We start from the raw sequence: 7,559 nt of genomic DNA, 5'->3' as shown, positions 1-7,559 counted from the left end.
ACTGAGTTGTAGGGTATGCTATGTTCATGATTATCACTTCTATATGATTCCAATTGGATTTCTATTAGTTCCTCTAACTATTACATGCCATTCCTCATCAATGCAATCAATTCCAACTCATGCCATGATGTTTATCACTTGAACTTGTTATCTCAAATTGGGGCTTTTTGTTTGGACCATTGGATTGGGTAATTTTCTTGACTTTTAGTGTCCTACTACTATTGTTAAGTGTTTCCCCAAGTTTCAGATTGATCCGAACACCGGAAAACCAAGTTAGGATGAAAACACCCAAAATCCATCATTCTGTCCCGAAGGAAATTTTGGTCGATCCTTTTGGTCGATACCATCGACCAAAGTTGTTGATAGCAACCTTGGCCACTTTTGATCCAATTGATATCCAATCTTCCTAGTTTCTTCTCTAACTTATTATTGATTTTTGTTTAGGGCCTTAACAATTATTTTGGACTATTTCTTGGTACTCTCAATTCATCATCAATCCAACCCAAGGTAAGGATGGTTATCTCCATAAACATATAGATCACCAACTTATGATTTATGTTCTTGTTTATGAATGGAACCTTTAATCTTAATAAGACTATTATATATGTGTTAGAACAGTAGTATTGACATCTTTATACTCTTGTCATGTTACATTACTATTCTTGTTTACTTATGTCTATGATGATTCATTTCAATATCATGTTTTAACTTTTATGATAAGATGTATTGGATGCATGAATGATGATGAACTTGAATATGTGATTGCTTACGTATTGACTTGGGAGTGGGGAATGTCCTATTGATACTTCTGTCCTTAGGCATCGGAGGGAATAGTATGGGATGTTCTCCGCTGGTGCCTATCGACACTCTCCCGGGTTATTGGATGACATACATAGGACTATCTAGTTGGTTGGCTAGGTTTATCCTTGTCGTGTCAGACCCGAATCGGAAGGGCATTGAGACCGAACAACCCGTGGTAGTGTATGGTTGGATGGGCGCTCTAGGCCGGTAACCAATCCGGTAGGGGACATAAACCATGCTACGGATACCTGAAAGGGGCCATTTATTGGTAGAGTTGCATATGGATACACTTGGGCTCATGGGCGCTCAAGACCGGTAACCAATCCGTGAGAGGACGTGAGAGCTTCCCGTTTACTATATGTGGATGACCAATAGGGTTGATGAGTCTGAAATTCGGGATTTCGCTAACTCTAGTGTGAAGGATACCGGAAAGGATCGCCGAGGGCGAGGAATGGACGTATCTGAATCTGATTTGACCGACCGAGTAGATGACTTGCATTGGGCTAGGCTTTACTGTGACATCCGCCAGTACTTGACCAAATGGTGATGTGAGAGAGTGGTGACCGATCCCTTTACCATGGTTTTTTTTGATGACTTTACCGATCTTCCCCAGGCATTCCCAAGATATGGAAATGGGAGAGTGACTGACGACCCAGAGAAGTACAGTGCTATGACTTAAAGCATGTCTACCCTAGAGACTAGCATTCATAGAGTTAGACTCATATTTGCATCATATGCTCCATATTGCATTGCATTATACTATGTTTTGAATGTGTATGATTTCTAATTATGGAATAACTGTCTTGCTGAGTTCTTCGAACTCATTCCTTTTTGTGCAAATGTTTTTAGATTATATTCCAGGTACCGAGGACTATGATGGCACCTCCTTTGAGGCGGACTATGATTCCACATACTACCCTCCGGGTAGTGGTGTCGGTGAGGATCCATATATTGGAGCCGAGGAGGATTACTATCCGCACCAGGGTTAGCCCCACAGTTGTGCGGGAGCGGCAACGTTGGGTTTACTTCATCCGTACTGTTGAGGAGACTACCATTAGTATAGAAGAAACCCTAGCTTAGTGCCCCATTTCTCTGGTGTATTTGTGGAACCTTTGGTCTTGTAACTAACTTATCTTTGGGATTATCTTTTGATACTTGGACATGTAATTAACGTTATCACACTTCTTTTCCGCTGCTCTAAGAGAGTTGTTATCATACTTTCTCTCACCTTTATGATTATGTTCATACTTTACTGTTATGGTCTTCCGCACTCTGATTTATTTAATCTTATCTTATTCATGATACTTAGTATTAATTGTTTTTACCATTGATTATTACTGTTCATGATTATGTTACCGTGTATGTGGGAGGCATGGACCTCAGATCATTGATCCTTGGACTGTGGATCACATCCCGGGTATTCCAAATGGGGTACCGGCTGGGTGGATGTGACAGCCCATGAGCCCAAGTCTATCCATATGCAACCCTACCAATAAATGGCCCCAAAAAGGTAACCGCAATGTGATTCATGTCCTCTCATGGATTGGTTACTGGTCTTGAGTGCCCACAAATCCCCATTACTACCCGGGTTGTTTGGTCTCAATACCCCTCCGATTAGGGTCTGATACAACAGGGTCATCCTAGCCAAACACTGCTAGACAGCCCTAAGCATGACAACCAACAATTTAGGAAGGTGTCAATGGGCACCCTCGGAAACATCCCATAATATTTCCGTTGATGTCCAAGGACAGAAGTGTCAATAGGACACCTCTCCATCCCCAAACCAACTTAATCAATCACAATCATTCATAACATACACCATTCTAGTATATATATAGAAAGCATACATTTCTATGATCCATCTCATATACAATTGATATTAAAAGACATTCATAAACTAAAGAATGCAAGTAAGTAATGCTATTGTAATTGAAGTAAGTATATCAATAGTATATTCATAAAAGAATCTAATTATGGTAACAAATCCGAAAGGTTCTAATATGGAAACCAAGATCACACAATCTATGTAATTATAGAAGTAACCATCCTTACCTTATATAACTTGAAGAGAATCCCAAGAATCAAGGAGAATCTTTCTAAACTTGGCAAGAAGATCCTAAACAAGTATACATACCTTATTAGGAAAGAAGTCTAGAAGGTAGAAGATCAAATCATCCAAAATAGACCAAATATGGGGCTACTATCCTCATTGGTCGATTGATTGGTCTACTGACCCAGTCGACCAACGAGTCCATGAACAGACAAAAACAGAGATTTTTGATCTGAAATATGAATTTCGCGGTTCGAATCGCCACCAACAAGAAGGGAAAATACAATGATAGTATTCTAGTGCTAAAGAACAAATCTAATACTATCATTGACCAAAATCTAAAGATACAAATAAGGAAATAAAACTTACCATAAATGTATCAGTCAAGGTTTTTGAAGAAAACATGGTATGATCAAGAAGGAAGGACTAGAGATTGGTAGATTACTAATCTTGCAAAGAAAACACAGAAATTGAATACTAATCTAGTCGATAAAATAGATCTAAGATTATCAGAAATCGAATCAAGAGATGAATCAAGAAGAAGATCAAAAGAGATAATCATAGTTCCTTCAAATGCTTGCAATGATCATGATTAAGATAATTGTATTAGCCATTAGCCCTTAGGAAAAACATGAGAGATGAGTGGAGAGATGTTTGCAACAGAGAATGCAGCATCTACTCTACTGTCTCAGTCCAACAATAAAAGGAAAACAGAGATGGAGAAGAAGAAGAGAGTGTAGACATACCTTTTTATGCAAGAAGAAGAGAAATGCAAGAGTCCTTGCAAGAATCCAACCTTGAGTGCAAAAGAAATGGTTGAAATGGAGCTTTGACTCGTTCCAGAGGCTTAGGAGGCAGAGAAGACGAATTAGACTCGAGATTGGACTTAAATAGAGCAACCAAGACCTAAATCCGCAAATCATATCTCATTGGTCGATTGGTTGGTCGACTGCCCAGGTTGACCAATCAGTCGACCAATCAAGACAGCAAGGCCAAGATAGGGAATTGAAGGTCCAGATCAAATCCAAACTTAAAGGGCTTTTACACACACAAACACACCAAATGGCTTACCTAGCATGTAGAAATGCCTTCGAACCAAGTCAAATAATACTCCAAGTCCATCAACTAACCCCATCTTCATCAAGGTGCAGTTTCCTTTTCAGTCCTGAACAAGTGTCATCAACTTCCATGGATTCTAGGCCCAACATCAAGTCTTCCACTGAGATGGCCAATAGTTGACTTCTTCCTTTACTTCAGGTCATCAGACCAACAAACAATAGGGTTTTCGGGTCAAGGTCAGGGCTGGATTTCACAAAGTTGGTCTCTGCTTCATTTTGAAACCCCACCTTTGGTAGGCTTTTGGAGCTGCAATAGAATAGTAGTAATGCTCCAAAAACACTCCCAAAACATCTCACAACGTCTCCTTACATGAATCCCCAAATTGGTAAATAAAGAGCTTCCCGAAGGTGTCTTTGAGTTGGCAAATCAAACTAAAATGGGGGAAACAACACAAATCACCACTCAATGGGGTTGGAAGACATGGTTAGAATCATCAATAAACATTCAATTCCCACCAACTGCCACAGCCACCACCATCAGTGCTATCTATCAACATAAATACCTTAATAGAATAGTTGAAAAAAGGGTTTTGAAGGTTTCTTTACCTCAACATGCCTTTATCCTTGCTATTTGCGCTTCGGCACCACCAAACTTGCAAAGATTCCAAAAATCCCCAAGATCTTCTCCTCTCCCAAGCTCTCAGCTTTCAATAATATAAAATATTCATGTAAGAGGTAAAAGAACAATAAAATAGGTTTTCAAACATCAAAAACCCAAAAAATACCCTTTTCTAGGTAGGGGCAAGTCAGTCAATTGAACCAACTAACTCTGGGAGACCGCCCTTATATCTTTCTCATCCAAAAGCAGTTTTCGTTAGGCTATGGTCAAGATACTCTCCTAAACATGCTTGACTTAATGGGGTTCATTTACCTGGGCATTGGAGTCTTTCAACCTTGATTTATGTGTGTGCCAAATCCACCTTCCTATGCCATACAGGTTGGCTTTCTTTCTCCTTCCAAAATCATTTAAGGTGGCTGGGTCATCACCTATCTTATCTGTGTCTATAAGTTCAACCCCTGAATTCACGGTCTCGACTCGATGGTCCAAAGTTGTCTACTTCCAGCACTTTGAATTCTTGGACCTGTAATGATGGGTTATCTAGTTAGGAATCTAGGGGATTTCACAAATCTACTAGTTACTATAACTTAAAGACTCTTAGATGTCTTCCTTTTACATATGTGAATGATGGGAAGTTGGAATCTAGGGCTTAAAAGTGTATTTATCTTGGGTAAGGACTAGATTTAAGGGATTTAGGTTATGGTGTCCTAATCCAAAAGAATCCTAAGTTTATATTTAGCACAGATGTAACATCTGATGAGTCAGTTGTGTTACTCAGATCCTATGTTCAAAGTGATATAAGCCAAAAAAATTCTAGGGAAAAGTAAAGTGAACGGTCTATCTTCAAAATAAGCGCAATCAATGTCAGTTTAGCTGCCCACTTTTATTGAAGAAGAAGATGCTCCAGGGAATTGAGAAGAAGAGGGGTATAACATTGCTAGAAATAGGCCAAGGAGAAACATTTGGCACTAGAAAAATATGGGGATGCTGCAATTGTCACTTATGCATTGGCTATTGTAGATGTAATTAAAAACAATGAGTTTGCAACATATTCAAAAGCAATCTTTGTAATTGATTCTTCAAAGAAGTTGTTGGCATGAATGAGAAGATTGAGTCCTTTATAAAATCAAACATGGGAGCTTGTTAATCTATCATAAGGGAATAATTTTTTTTTGGCTCCAAATGGGTCTAGCTACAAGAGGAAAGAGTCTACCATTGGTGTTGAAGACGCCGGATACAAGGCACAATTGGTTGCGAAAGGCTATGCTCAGGTATAGGGAGTTGATTTTAATGATGGTTTTTCACCAGTCATTATGCACAACTCTATTCATGTGTTGCTCGTTTTAGTTGCTATACATAATTTAGTGTTGAAGTAACTCATGTGAAAGTGCATTCTTGTATGGTGAACCAGAAACGGATTTATATGCATAAGTTCGAGGTTTTGTTGTAGAAGGAAAAGAGGCCCTCATTTTCTTGGTGAAGAAGTCCCTATATGGTTTGAAGTTGTGAAATCCAGCCCAACCCTAGCCTAGACACCCTATTTGTTTTGGGTGAAGAAGGGTTTGTTTAATGTTTGACCTTGAAGTATCGTGTTGTTATCCTTGGAAGGACCTAGGAAGTCAGGTCAGACCTCTCCCTTAGTGTAGATCCTAAGACCCGAAGTGACGGAAGAAGAATTTGTGGGCCATCTTAGTAGAAGACATGGTGTTTGACCCAAAACCCATGGATATTGATGATGGTGTTTCCTTATTGAAACCTTACTTAATTTGGAGTTGGACTACTCATAGATGAAGAAGAACTTGGTTGATGAGCCTAAAGCCTAGTTGGACCTGGTTTGAAGACATCCCTCCATACTAGGTAAGTAGTATGATGTGTTGAAAGAAGCCCATCCAAAAATATTGAAGTTAGGCCCATTAAATCCCTATTTTTAAGCAAGCTGCCCAGGCAGGGGCAATTTGGTAAAATTATGTTTTTAGGGTTTTTAAAGCTTTATTTAATGGAATTTTGTGGTAAACAATCCCACTATGTTTCTAACCCTCTTGAGAACATGGGAAGGACCTTAGAACCTCCTCTTTGACAACCAATCAACCAACAAGGGCAGTTTGGTCAGTTTGGTGAAATCCTGGTAATTCTTAGACTCTTTATGCTATTTAAAGGGGGGAACTCTATGTTTTTCACTCACAATCAGTTCTAAGCCTCTGTAGAACATGGGAAGAGCCCTAGAACCTCTCCTCCAAAGCCAAGGATGATCCTCAAGCATCCATTCAAGTTTCTTCATCGGTTCTTCTTCTAAAAGGTTAGTAATCAATTCGTTTCTTCTTGAATTTGTTCTTTCTTCTATACTTTTGATCTTCTGACTATGAGAAATGTATTACACTACTGTAATGGCCTCTTCTCTAAATCTATTAGCCCTAGAGTGAATCCCCCAATTCATTATATGCTCTTAAAGCCATATAGCGATGATTCTTGAAATTGACTTTACCCATGATCTTGATCACTCCCTCATTATTATTCTACTAATTTTGGTGATTGTGGGAAAGGTCTCACATCAGTGCTACAACCTTTCCTTCTATCCCCATGATTGTTAGGTTGATTCCCTCTTTCCCCCATCCTTGGAAACCAGCAGTAAGGGTTATTCGATGAGAGCTGATTTTGGGTAATTCTCATGAGGTAACCAAATTAGGAAACCCTAATCCTTTATTAATTGTTAGACCCTACCCAATACCTTTCTTGATTACGTATTTCTACTCTTGTTTTCCCTAGGATGAATCTTTGTTCTCTGTGAACCAAAAAAAGGGTGATTTTTGTGAGAGTCCAAATTGGGTACTCTCATGAGAGGTAACCAAATCGGGGAATCCAAATCCACTTTTAATTCATTGGATCCTCCCTAAAACCTTTCATTATTATGATTTCTTTATCTTTATTCCCTAGGGTGAACCTTTATTCTCCCTAGTCTTTTTGTGGGATACACAGATTCTGGTTGGTAAAACCCTAAATGTAAGATTATAATTTCTTTCTTTTGACTTTAATT

Source organism: Hakea prostrata, chromosome 4 (genome assembly GCF_041222555.1).
Source record: "Hakea prostrata isolate BN-2017 chromosome 4, UWA_Hpros_2, whole genome shotgun sequence".
Lineage (NCBI taxonomy): Eukaryota > Viridiplantae > Streptophyta > Magnoliopsida > Proteales > Proteaceae > Hakea > Hakea prostrata.
This window is presented reverse-complemented; position numbering follows the sequence as displayed.